We start from the raw sequence: 15161 nt of genomic DNA on the forward strand, positions 1-15161 counted from the left end.
TGTAAGATAGTTGTTTTACATTTTCTATTAGTTTCCTTATTGGTACAATGAGAAGAAAAACTATAGCATGGGCAGGAACAGACAAGAGTGTAGAGGTGGCTTCAAATTAAGTGTCAGAAAATTTGAGACATAGTGTAGAATATTCTTCTGAGCAAGATGAAGTCAGGGATCTTTAGAATAATTGAATAATCAGAGTGCACGCTATTATTTGCCAATCATGCATGATGAACTGCACTTTCTCCACTCCATTTAAGGCTAATTGACCAAACACCTTCTGCTCATTCAATTTTTCTATAAAAATAGAGGAATATGGCAGTAGTTGTTGTAATTCTTATGGCCATGTATTGCAATCTGCATGTAGCGTAGTATTGCTTTTCAAATGTTTTCAGCATCGTCCTGATCAAGCAGTTGCTGTGGCAAGGGGAGAAAAGTTGTCCGATGCATATATGAGCATTGCAGAACAGTTGTTAGGACTTCTTAGAGAATATTTTAAAACTCGTACTCAGATACTTGAGAACTGATTTCCTTATGATTTGTAGGCTGTCGAATTTACGACTAAAATTATCAATAATCTCATCACAAAACAATTTGAAGTTCTCTTACTGTTCTCTACTTGATTCCTTCCTTGCCATGAAGATCATCATTCAATTTTATAATCTCATTATTGAATTATCTAATTTCATTACTGGATTTTCTAACCCATTCATGATTATGATTTGTAGGCTGTCAAAATACCATAACATAAACCTACTTTGTTACGAGGGATTTGGGTATTGCTTCTACTTCTAAGAACCAAAAAAATTGTCTTCTCCTCTTTCAATAATAATGTTACAAAGTTAATACCAGCTCAACCTCATGAATAAGAAAATTCAATAATGAATGGGTTAGAAAATCCAGTAATGAAATTAGATAATTCAATAATGAGATTATAAAATTGAATGATGATCTTCATGGCAAGGAAGGAATCAAGTAGAGAACAGTAAGAGAACTTCAAATTGTTTTGTGATGAGATTATTGATAATTTTAGTCGTAAATTCGAGTAATTCTCAAAAAGTTTGAAATGTCAGGCACGTGAGGAACTCAGGTCTGATATTAATAATCTTGAGTGCACACTTGATCATGTACAATCTGTTGATGTTGTTGAGTTGAGAAAACAGACGTCATAATGTCGCAAAATCAGTTGATGACTGTTGCAAAGCGTATCAAAGGATTATCCCAGAGAATTCATGAAAACGAACAATGATTCTGACAAAAGGTCATGCAATACTCAGCCGGTTCGTTTGCCAATGGCAAAGATTTTGTCTCTGCAACATGTTAGAGAAGGGCAGGTGACGATTAATCAGCAAAATAAACGTGATGTAAGAAAGATACAGGAACAGCTTGCCAGTGTCGAAGAAAAGGCTGATCGTCATAACACGATGGAAATCACAATGAACACACTAATTTCTTAATGTTGGTCACATCTCTCGTGAATGTGATATGTTTGCAGTGCACAGTGACTGGAACATGAGTTATGGTATGAGACAAAACTCATCAGTTCAGAAAAATATGGTTTCGATCTCAAACCTTTCTCGTTGTTAAATTATGGGAGATAAGTTACTTCTACAATATGGAAATGCGAATTCATAATATCTTGGTTAAACGTGAACTATGCCAAACGGCATAAACCACCTACTGTTACGCACAGAGCACCACTATTTCTGATCTTTCCTGTAAAACTAACAGAAGTAGTTGCTATTGACATCTCTGTTACGATATCTAAACATGGTCATTCATTTGTTTTTGTAGCTGTTCAACTTACTTCTAAATTTGTGTCATTCACACATTTCAGGAAAGCTACTGCAAAATCTGTCTCTATAGCATTTGTAGAGAATTTTCTGAAAGACGTAGGCTGTGTTGACAAAGTAATTTCTGATAATGACCAGATATTTCTTTCTAATATATGGGTAAAAACTTTGAGACCTAGAAGAACAAACCAATATTAACATCACGTTTTATGCCATCCTTTAATCCGTCAGAACACATTATAAGAAAAATTTGGTAAACTTTGCAGATTATATTACTATCATCAGCATAGATATTGGGATTTACACCTACCTGGTTTTCAAAATATTATTAAGAACTGCCAAACAATACTACAACTTTGCCTCCACTCCATGTATTAAAGAATAAGCCACTATCAGATCGCATAAATCAGTTTGTAGCCTTCCCTACACAATGATGTTTAAGGCACCATGAAATAATTAATTTAATTGGAAAATGTCAAGAAAGCCAAAGAGAGAAGAAAGAAGCTACAGACTCCATTACTGAACATAGAGAGATTACAGGTACGTCAGAAAGTGTTGTTCAAATCACATAGTTTATCTCATGAAGGAAAGTCTTTATGTAGCAAATTTTTCTTGATATATGAAGGTCTTTCTCGCATACAGCAAACCGCACATGTAAATACTGTGGAACTTGAAACCATATCACATACACTCCTGGAAATTGAAATAAGAACACCGTGAATTCATTGTCCCAGGAAGGGGAAACTTTATTGACACATTCCTGGGGTCAGATACATCACATGATCACACTGACAGAACCACAGGCACATAGACACAGGCAACAGAACATGCTCAATGTCAGCACTAGTACAGTGTATATCCACCTTTCGCAGCAATGCAGGCTGCTATTCTCCCATGGAGACGATCGTAGAGATGCTAGATGTAGTCCTGTGGAACGGCTTGCCATGCCATTTCCACCTGGCGCCTCAGTTGGACCAGCGTTCGTGCTGGACGTGCAGACCGCGTGAGACGACGCTTCATGCAGTCCCAAACATGCTCAATGGGGGACAGATCCGGAGATCTTGCTGGCCAGGGTAGTTGACTTACACCTTCTTGAGCACGTTGGGTGGCACGGGATACATGCGGACATGCATTGTCCTGTTGGAACAGCAAGTTCCCTTGCCGGTCTAGGAATGGTAGAACGATGGGTTCGATGACGGTTTGGATGTACCGTGCACTATTCAGTGTCCCCTCGACGATCACCAGTGGTGTACGGCCAGTGTAGGAGATCGCTCCCCACACCATGATGCCGGGTGTTGGCCCTGTGTGCCTCGGTCGTACGCAGTCCTGATTGTGGCGCTCACCTGCACGGCGCTAAACACGCATACGACCATCATTGGCACCAAGGCAGAAGCGACTCTCATCGCTGAAGACGACACGTCTCCATTCGTCCCTCCATTCATGCCTGTCGCGACACCACTGGAGGCGGGCTGCACGATGTTGGGGCGTGAGCGGAAGATGGCCTAACGGTGTGCGGGACCGTAGCCCAGCTTCATGGAGACGGTTGCGAATGGTCCTCGCCGATACCCCAGGAGCAACAGTGTCCCTAATTTGCTGGGAAGTGGCGGTGCGGTCCCCTACGGCACTGCGTAGGATCCTACGGTTTTGGCGTGCATCTGTGCGTCGCTGCAGTCCGGTCCCAGGTCGACGGACACGTGCACCTTCCGCCGACCACTGGCGACAACATCGATGTACTGTGGAGACCTCACGCCCCACGTGTTGAGCAATTCGGCGGTACGTCCACCTGGCCTCCCGCATGCCCACTATACGCCCTCGCTCAAAGTCCGTCAACTGCACATACGGTTCACGTCCACACTGTCGCGGCATGCTACCAGTGTTAAAGACTGCGATGGAGCTCCGTATGCCATGGCAAACTGGCTGACACTGACGGTGGCGGTGCACAAATGCTGCGCAGCTAGCGCCATTCGACGGCCAACACCGCGGTTCCTGGTGTGTCCGCTGTGCCGTGCGTGTGATCATTGCTTGTACAGCCCTCTCGCAGTGTCCGGAGCAAGTATGGTGGGTCTGACACACCGGTGTCAATGTGTTCTTTTTTCCATTTCCAGGAGTGTATAAATCACGAGGTGTTCATCAAAGTGTACAAAGTATAGTACCGTAAGGGTTACTGAACTTGGGCGAACATATGAAGTGCTCCAGCTGTTATAGTTCATTTCCTTACTTTAGCTTTCAACACTGTTTCATACACTTAATCTAATCTGTATATCTGTTAATACACCTCTTACAGTCAACCTACTTTATAGGGAATTTTAATGAATAGTGATAATCTATTATATTTGTTATATGAAGAAAACTATTTTGAAATTGTTAACCTTAGTCTGATAAGGAGATAATACACTAGATGCGGTCAGTTTTTGTGCATCTACATTTGCGTTATGATAATATAGAATGGTAAGCCATCTGTGACCAATTTGTGTTCAGCTGGTATTATTCTGAGTTTACTGGTAAGTATGTGATATGAAATACTGTTATCTTATTTCATGAGTTTGGAACTTTTCTCTTGAGATCTTGGTATAACAGAGTAAACTTGGTTATGAGGATCTAAGATAATAATTTTTTCTTCTTCAAGAAGATCGTTTGCATATACACATATATTGAAGTTTCTTGTGTCTTTTGGTAGCTTACAGTATACATTTTGCTTTAGCTTAATAGGCAGAATACTGTGTTATTTTTTAGGAAAGTGTATGAGATGACTTTTCTGTAGGTACATATTATTTGAGGTAGGTCATGAGTTCTAGAGGTATAACTGCTGACATTATTTTGAATGAGAGACTGTGTATGAGTGGTACTGAATTGAGAAAAGTATTTCTGATAGGAAGCAGTTTATCTAGGAACTTTTCTGACAAATGCTTCTTCTGCTGTTTCTGGAGTATTGTGAAGAGTGATAATATCAGAGCTGTTACCATACATATGATGAATCTAGGGAATGCTGTGTGATATGGATATGGGATATGTAAAAAATTTAGCTCTAGGATTGCCATGTGAGGTTTATGGTGTTCTTATGGTGTAACTATGGTATATTATGGTGCAATGTGGTATATTCTCTGAAGTGTATTATGATTCATTGCAATTTTTTGCTGAAGGTTAATGAAACATATTATTCAGAGGAAGACAAACGAGACATTACGTAAGATTTGGTGAGGGAGCATTTTTTGCAGCTATCTGTGAAACAATACAATGTAACAAATGCACACTCTTTAAACGAAGCAACCCACAGCTGTGCAACATACATGGAGGCTCTCTGTGTGCATACTTTATTCGAAGTTAGTGACAGAGCAACATTTTCAGATGACATTTATTCTTATAATGAAAGTATTTCTGAGGGAACAGTACATCTGAAGTTTTTATGCTCCTGAAGAGCTACATTATGATGTTAAGAGCTATCGATTGTGGAAAGATTATGATACATTGAAAACTCCAGAAAACACGAAACTTGTACCTATTTGAAACATCACCACTTGCACATGATAAATTTTATTGTCTCGTATTTCGAGATAAAAGTATATATATTGATTTACCTGTCGATTAATGAGCATGGATGGATCTACAATGACTTTTTCTCTTCTGCTTAATTATGTGAGGTATGAGTGAAATAAATTTTCTAACTCTGCTAAGTTGTAAAATGAAACTGCCTGAGTGAAAAGTTTTTCTACTTGTTACCAATTACACTTAGTACACTTTATTTTTTCTGTGTGACTTGGTCATAACCGAATTTTTCTCTGTTGTAAAAGTAATAAAAAAGAACACAGTACCACAGAATATTTTCAGATTAAAGTTACTAGCGAGCGAGTTACACACTAACAATATGAATGTTGCATGGTCTGTTACAGAGAACTAGACATGCCAGAAATACCCAGCCATTTTGAAAATATTGATCTGTGATTTCTATATAAATATGTTATGCATTTTGAGAACTTTTCTGTTCAGGTTTTAGTATTTTTAGTCCTTGATGCATGTTGATCATCTACATTTTTATGCTATTATAAATAATTGCGTAAGATAAGTTACTTCAATACTTTCGTATCTTTCTATTTAAACAATTTTGTTTCAGACTTTCTCTTAATGTTCTTCTACAGCACTGATGGAGTGCCAATTCCTTCACATTCTGTTAATGATTGTATGATGATGATTTTTTTCTCTTCTCATTAACCAATACAAAAGCTCAAGAGAACTTTTTGCCTCATTTTACGGTTAATAAATCATTTCTGTCAGCTATAGCTGAACAGTTTGCCGATAAATCCTTTTTATGTTGCATCAGAGTAAGTTATATCATTAATAGTTGCTTCATAAGATATGCCTTTCGAATATTAAATTTACTTTATTGTTGTAATTAACTATGTATGGTCATACGATTCTGACTCCATAAGATCCTGACTCTATTCTTTTCACATTCCGTATAATTCTCACTCCACACACAGAAAAGTTGACATTTAACATCTGACGATATTTTTCTTGTGAAGCTCTTTCCATTTTCTATTCGATGTTCATTATTTAAACATAACTATCATTTTAAGAAAATGAAATAGTTATGTTGTAATAATAAGGAAGTGCTTGTGATAATCACAGACCCATTACTCAATGATTCATTGTGTAGTTAGTAATAAGAACTGAACTTAATATCCAGTCATAAGAAATGACGTTCTTTACTAACTTATGGTGATTTGAGCTCAAGTCACTTATACTGCACAAGAAGGAATTGCATGTAAACTCATACATATTTTTTCTTAAATGCTTAAGACAGAAATTAGATTATATAAACTTCATATTTTGATTGTTTACCTGTAATTATACTGTGTATGTGAATGTATCTTTGAGCAGTGCTAATTTTCTGTTTTATGGTAATTTAAATCAGATGTAATTATTATGTATATATCAACTCTAGGAACTGTGATTAACTGTAATATTTTTTCAAGTAAGTCACCATCAATGTATTTGTATGAAACTGTATGTCAGTTAGTGATGTTACATGTCACAAATTTTGCATGTTCTGGATCAAAACATGCACTTTATGGTACGGTGTGTACTGTACCATCAGAACATAGACTTATGTAGAACAAGTTTACCACTATGTGGTTGGCCTATACTTTATATTTACAATTGTATTTCAAGTTACTTGTCACACTTTGGGAATTATCTGTGGTCATACTTATTTTGAGTCATTCAGTGAACACTGAAATTATGTGCCTATTCACATAATGTTGACTTCTATATTCAAGTTTCAATAAATTACCATTATTAATTTATTCAGTATAATTCGTTTGTCTTATTGTCTCATATATGACACTTTTGGTCTTCTATGTCAATTATATGGACTTGATTTCCAAAATGATGCAACACCGATGCTTTTATGATCTTCATGGATTCTTTGGTTTCATCAAGGTTTACTTTTGCCTAATATTGTTACTACTGATTTTGCACAATATCTTTGTCTGAATATGAAAACGAGTGACATACTACAACATTTCACTTTCTTCTTTTCCAATTCTTTCACAGTCTGTGATTCACTACTGGACAAAGGCCTACTGCAATCATGTATTCTCAAAAATGTTTTCCAGTGAGTAGTACTCCACTATAAAGAGCAAGAACCTCTTTCGACACGCTGAAGACAACTTTCAATGAGGATGTAGCTGGGGTTTGGTACAAGGCATACCACTGTGTTACGTATTGCCCAGTATCAGTCACGTACTGTTACCAAAAAAAAAAAAAAAAAGATTGAGTATGCCCCTCTCATTTGAAGAGCGCCAGACTGATACTTATAAAAAACTCCTGTTAAGAAAAATGAATTACATGATTAGCATGTAATTTCTCAGCCATAGCAGAGTAATAAGAAAAATAAATAGTATCATGATAATTTTATTCCTGTTGAGGTGTAAGGTTTAGTTCGGAAATTTACAAGTACTACCGAATATGAAATGCTTTTTCTCTCTGGTATAGTGATTTCCCATGCAACTTCTGCAGGCTACGATGCAGATTTACTTCTCTGCTAATGAAAATTATAAAATGATCCTAAAACTCTCACATAACTGCTGATTAACAGGAGATTTTTTATTCTTTCTTCTCAGTTTACAGAAGCACTGTTGTTCATTTCTCTCTCAGGTCATAAAAGACACATTAAAATAACTTTATAGAGTGTCCAAGGATATACTCGTGAGACAGGAATTATATGTATCACAGTCGCCATTCTTTAATTATTTTTTAGATCTCAGAGAAAAATAATTTTACACCAATAAATTTCATAGTAGATTTTATTCTCGGTCTTTTAACATTGATGACAGACATTAACTATCAGTGATACTTCGACTGCTTACTCATCAGTGAGAGTTTCAGTTTGTGTTATGATCGTAGCCACCACTGACTTCATGAAAAATAAGTTAAATCCCCTATCCATTTCTTTTTCATGTTAGACACATGAAGAAAAAAAACAGTCTGCCCATTCCTGTCTTACTCACTAATCAAAAATAATGTGAAACATGCATATTTAAATACCATCAACTTTTGTCACAATTATGTACTTGACCACAGTTTACTGGCACTTGAGCAAACCTCTCTTCATTTGCAACATTGTAAACGATACAAAACAAAATGATTCTATTCAATTTGCAAGAGGATGGTAGCAAGTCAGCTAGGAAGTGACTATGTGACAGTCACTATAGACCTATATCATTGTTCAGTTACTCTTATTCTGTACCTTATGTCACATTAGCTCCTCCTTTTATATATGGTGTCACAATTATGATGTTCCTTTCCATTGATTTGTCTCAATACTCACTGAAGTTGTTACTTTGCCAGACAGTTTTCGGATTTCACAGAGACGACTAAAAAAATCATCCTAGTCCGTATCCATTGATTACAAAGTTTCATATGCATTCTGCGACAGTGAACAATCAGCTCCTGTGGCCTAGCAGTAAGGGGCGTGCCCGATTATGGATAGTCATAGAATCGAATCCTAGTCTGAGCAGGAATAGATGTGTGCATTTAACCTAGCACTGTCCACTCAGTTTTGTGAAGAATTGCCGGTTGTGGTACATGGGCCAGATTCTGTGTTAGGCACTAGATTACATTTACTCTGAGGGATAACTACACTTGGTTAGGGCTATGCAAGTCGCTGAAGTGACATCCAATTGAAAGACTTGCACCAAGTCGTTGAGCCACACCGAATTACTATTATATTATAATTAGGGTCGTCATCTATTATCACCTCAGACAGATATACCAAGCCATTTTTATACTTTATTACGTCTACTCTCTTGACATTTGTGCACAACACAGTAGTTGTACGAATACAAAGACTGTGGAGGATAACGTTGTCGCTATGGAAACTGGAAAATATAAAATCCACCCTAGAAGGTTTCCACTACTTCCTAGACAGTTCCTGTCAGTTTTACCATGTCGTTTTAAACAATGTCACACTGCAAGTTATTACGGTGGACGAAACTTCATGACAAGCCTCAGGTGTTTATCAGGCTGTTCTGACATTCTGCGATGTATCGTGAAGTGCAGTGTGTTAGTTAGATAGTTAGGTACTTATTCAGTTACATGTTCCATAAATCATTTGAACGATTGTTTTATTGAAATGATGAGCATTGCGTCAGGTTACATATGGTAATTTTAATGGTAATGAAAATATTTTTAGTCCTAATGATGAGAATACACTAAATACTATGCTTTTAATATTCTTATTTTTTAGGATTCCATACCTCAATCGGTAAAAACGGAGGTCTTAAGGAACCACTTCGTTGTCCGTCTGTCTACCTGTCTGGCTGTTTAAAGCTGTTATTCATAGGATCATGTAGATGTTTCAGTTTCAGATTTGTATTACATACTGAGGTCTATGATCCCTTGATGATGTAAAGCATTGAAGCTTCTAAGTCAGAAGATAAGGCCATTTATGTCACATGTTTTGATGTTCGCAAACTCCCTCTTCTAAACTTATACGGTACTTCCCATTACCATAGAATCATCAAATTTGGAGGTAGCAAGATTTCACAATACAACTACGAAAATATCAAAATATATTGTCAGTTTGTAACTATGTCACACGAAAAATATTTCTTTTGTAATTTGTTATTCGATTTCGAACTTGAAACATTATCCGAAGTCTTGAAATTTCAAGGACGAATATCGTGTCGGTATCGATGTCGTTAACAGGGAAAAGTCATCGAGATTCTCGATTCATGGGATGGGTGAACTGTCATTACTACAATTAAGCTTGTATGAAACCATCAGAGCGCGAGACCTGTTGGTCTGTGGTCAACTTATTTACACTCTATCAGTTTTTAAATAAAAATTTGCCGTGGAAAACATGGAGCTGTGCATGAGAAATGGCTTTAGGTTAGGCTTAATCCTTACTTCGCTACCTGTTAGGTATTTCAAGGTGCCTGGTGGAGTGGCCTCGCAGTTTGCAGCGCCATGTCACACACTACCTGGCCCTTCCCACTTGAGTTTAGAGTCCTGCCTCAGATGTGTGTGTGTGTGTGTGTGTTGTTCTTAACACAAGTTAGTTTAAGTAGTGTGTAAGTCTAGTGACCGATGGCCTCAAAAGTTTGGTCCCTTACTAATTCACAAGCACGCACATTTTATGGTGTTGAGAAAATGATGCAGAATATGTTTTGCCACAATCTGAACTCCTTTCTGAGTCACTGACAGCTTCAGTAATGGATAAAAAATGTCATTTTTTCCTGTAGTGTCATTGGTGTGAATATTATTGTTCTTCAGAAATTATGATGATTTACGTATTAGTGCATGGAGGTATTGTGATGGTGCTGTTAAAACACATAAATCTTTGAAGAGATGAGTACATGTTGATTTCAGGTAAACATCATATATTCTTGCTCGCCTTTATGAATATATGCTTTCATTGTAAATGACGAATTACCGCATAAAATTATTTTGTAAGACGTTATTGAGTGTAAATATTCAAAATATATCAAAAGTTTCAACAGTTTGTTTACAAGCCTAGCAATTATATGAACGGAAATTGTCCGCGAACTTAACTATTTGAGCAGCTCAGGAATACGCTTTTCCCAGTTCAAGTTATCAGGAAAATGTTCACTCACAATTCTGCACCAAGTAAACTGTTTACTAAATCCCGTTTAAACTCTGCATCAATTCTTGATATGACAGAACTGAACACAGCTTGTTTTCTCAAAACGAAGGAAGAGTCCATTTTCAGAGAACAACTTAATAATTATATATGTGGTGTCATTTCTTTCATGCATATCTGAGCAAACAGATACAGCATATATAATTAAGGTGAGGATAATTAAGGGGAGTTAGTGATATGCCTTGAATAATGAGTATATTGCATTACATCTGTAGTGTGTTGATAAATTGAGAATTTGGGTGTGACATGAGGTGTTCAAGGGTAGTTAGTCCATGATGTTTCACTAACTGATTGTGTCTGGATTGTGCAGTGACCTAGTAAACAGGAGACACTGGATCCAATCCCAGTCTGGCACAAATTTTTAACTTTCCCCATTGATTTAAATCAGCCTATCTGCAGCAAATTTCAGTCATGCTTTTATGTCTTAATTTTATAATACTTTGAAAGAATCGCTGACAATATCTTATGTTGGATTTTCTTTGATGGTAGTTACTGTGACACTAGTATTATTGGTGAACAATGTCTGTTTTCTTGATGAATGCTGAGCAGAAGATCATTCACATATGGCAGAAGTTGGAGTCCACCCCGTCCCTTCACGAATTCACCCTAGTCACCAAAATTTTCTCTCCTTTGTAAGCTATTTGAATTGTTCAGGAGAACCTTTTGCATTCTCCAGGAAAAATGTGTCGATATGAAACCTTATAACATATTATTTAAACTGTATGCTGAACCCGGTCTCAAACATGGGATATTTAGTGGGGAAGTGCTTTATGAACTGAGCTTCCCAATCACCATCCACAACCAGCTTTACTTCTACCATTACCTCACCTCTAGCCTTCTAAACTTTTCATAAGTTTTAACAACAGACTTTTGCAGACATTTTCACTCTCTTTGAAATTCTTCAGTGTATTTCAGTGGGTGTCACATACAAAACATTTCGACATTTCTGCCATTATCCCAAATGGCCTTCTCATTAACGCACCTCACTGATTCATTACATCATTCCTTAGAGTTCGAAGGTGCTACATTGCTTACTTCCACCAATTGTGCATTGTGGTCAGATAATCCATGAAGAACTGTTAGCACATTAATTGTTTCAGACTAGCCACTGCACTACTACTACATTTGCCAATTCACCACAGTTGGAGGTCAATTTGTGAACCATTGCACTAGAACTAAAAATATCTGAATATACACAGAAAATATGAGAAAAATAAAAAAATCAATATGATGAAATTCATTATCATTATTTTTAAGTTTCTCCATTCCCTTGTATCTCACTTTAATTTTAACTTGTTCAAAAAATTTAAAATCCCCACCACTAATTAATTTCAGATGTTTTGCCAAATTATTTTAAAACCACTATCAAGCTCCATGCAAAATTTTTCATAGTAACTAGTTTTAAATATTCAGAGAAAGGAATAAAATCTAAATTATCCGCTTTTGACTTGCAAATCTTTTTGCGCAAACTAGAAATGTTTGTGTTGGTGAGCTACCTCAGCAGATCCTCCATTTATGTAGATTAAAATTTAGTTTACTCAGAATTCTAAGCTGAGTATCATATGTTAAATTTTTCTTACTGTATCCATATATAAGCAAGTGATTCATTCAGAATTTTACCACTGTATGTGGCATCTATCTTCATTATTGTTCTCTGAATAGTTAACTCATTCGTTTTTCTAATTGTATTCGGTGCGTATTTAGGATAATTTTCAAGAAAATTGAAGGTACTTCCATAGACATCACTATTCATTTGTGTGTCTCTTTTAAATTCTATGAATGCATCATATCGTTTCTGATAAGTATTTGATGGACCTAGAGTCCACATTTCTTGATGCAGAAGTTTGTTTCCTCCATTCTTGTATAGATACTCTATAATTTTATGTGATTGAACAAGTAAGAGGCAGTCAATTAATTATCGTTCCTTTTTCTCTTGGAAGCAATGAAGATGAAATAAGGCATATTAAATTCTTCAGAATTACAGTAATTGGTGATATCAAGTTCAAAATTTGTCTTTACATTCAATACAGCAGTCTCTATGGTTTGTGGTTCAAAGAGAGATAAGGGAATCATTGGATTTTTTTAGTATTTTGTGCTCTAGCTCGAGTGATTTTTCAGATTGATATCTAACCGCAGGAACACAGAAATCCATTGTTTCCAAAACAATTTTATCTTCCTTAGGAAGTTTCATTGCATCTTCAGCACCTGCTTGATTATGGTCATCCCACCGGAAAATGTCATCCCCAGCACTTGAAGACCATGTAACAGTTACAGTTAAATCCCTCTCTGAAATAATTTCTTATAATCTATTAAAGTTCCACTAGATATTTCTAAGGGATGAAGTATTTCATTTACCCACCTTTTCATTTTCCTATTATTGAGAATATGACGTAACTTGTTGGCTAAGGATGAATAGCACGAAGGCAGATGAGGAATCGAAACGATCCAGATTGAGATTCTCACACTGTGGCAAAGTGTGCACTAATATGAAACTTCTGGGCAGTTTAAAACTGCGTGCCAGACCGAGACTCAAACTCTAAACCTTTGCTTTTCATGGGCTAGTGCTCTTGCCTGCGAAAGGCAAAGGTCTTGAGTTCAAGTCTCGGTATGGCACAGAGTTTAAAGTAAAAGGATGTTCAAATTAAAGGGAAGATATTGTTTCCTTTCTTAATGGTGATAATCTCAAAAAGTTTTGCCACATAGTTGTCAATCAAACTTTCATTGGATTTTACATCGTATGTAGGCTATTCTGTACCATCAGCATCAATAATTCAAAAGCTTACATACAGCTGAGCATAAACAAAATGAACGCAACAATCTTCAATATATATGTTATTCTCTGCGGTCATGTTGGGAAGATTTTGGTTGTTTTTAATTGTCTCATTTATACAGAATTAATAAAACTGGTATCTCTCTATTTTGTTTACTATTTGTGTAATACAATATTTCATTACATCTTTTCAAAGAACTTTCACAGTAAGACCACCAAGTCACCCAAATTGTCATTTTCTTCAGTTACAGTTATTCTAATTCCTCAATAGGATAAAAAATTTGAATATATACAGAATAAGGTGCTCCATGAATAAGCACTCCACCTATTTCAGCATTAGTCTTGAATGTAGCAAAAATACACTCCTGGAAATGGAAAAAAGAACACATCGACACCGTTGTGTCAGACCCACCATACTTGCTCCGGACACTGCGAGAGGGCTGTACAAGCAATGATCACACGCACGGCACAGCGGACACACCAGGAACCGCGGTGTTGGCCGTCGAATGGCGCTAGCTGCGCAGCATTTGTGCACCGCCGCCGTCAGTGTCAGCCAGTTTGCCGTGGCATACGGAGCTCCATCGCAGTCTTTAACACTGGTAGCATGCCACGACAGCGTGGACGTGAACCGTATGTGCAGTTGACGGACTTTGAGCGAGGGCGTATAGTGGGCATGCGGGAGGCCGGGTGGACATACCGCCGAATTGCTCAACACGTGGGGCGAGAGGTCTCCACAGTACATCGATGTTGTCGCCAGTGGTCGGCGGAAGGTGCATGTGCCCATCGACCTGGGACCGGACCGCAGCGACGCACGGATGCACGCCAAGACCGTAGGATCCTACGCAGTGCCGTAGGGGACCGCACCGCCACTTCCCAGCAAATTAGGGACACTGTTGCTCCTGGGGTATCGGCGAGGACCATTCGCAACCGTCTCCATGAAGCTGGGCTACGGTCCCGCACACCGTTAGGCCGTCTTCCACTCACGCCCCAACATCGTGCAGCCCGCCTCCAGTGGTGTCGCGACAGGCGTGAATGGAGGGACGAATGGAGACGTGTCGTCTTCAGCGATGAGAGTCGCTTCTGCCTTGGTGCCAATGATGGTCGTATGCATGTTTGGCGCCGTGCAGGTGAGCGCCACAATCAGGTCTGCATACGACCGAGGCACACAGGGCCAACATCCGGCATCATGGTGTGGGGAGCGATCTCCTACACTGGCCGTACACCACTGGTGATCGTCGAGGGGACACTGAATAGTGCACGGTACATCCAAACCGTCATCGAACCCATCGTTCTATCATTCCTAGACTGGCAAGGGAACTTGCTGTTAAAACAGGACAATGCACGTCCGCATGTATCCCGTGCCACCCAACGTGCTCTAGAAGGTGTAAGTCAACTACCCTGGCCAGCAAGATCACCGGATCTGTCCCCCATTGAGCATGTTTGG

This window comes from Schistocerca serialis, chromosome 1 (assembly GCF_023864345.2).
Source record: "Schistocerca serialis cubense isolate TAMUIC-IGC-003099 chromosome 1, iqSchSeri2.2, whole genome shotgun sequence".
NCBI classification, from domain to species: Eukaryota; Metazoa; Arthropoda; class Insecta; order Orthoptera; family Acrididae; genus Schistocerca; species Schistocerca serialis.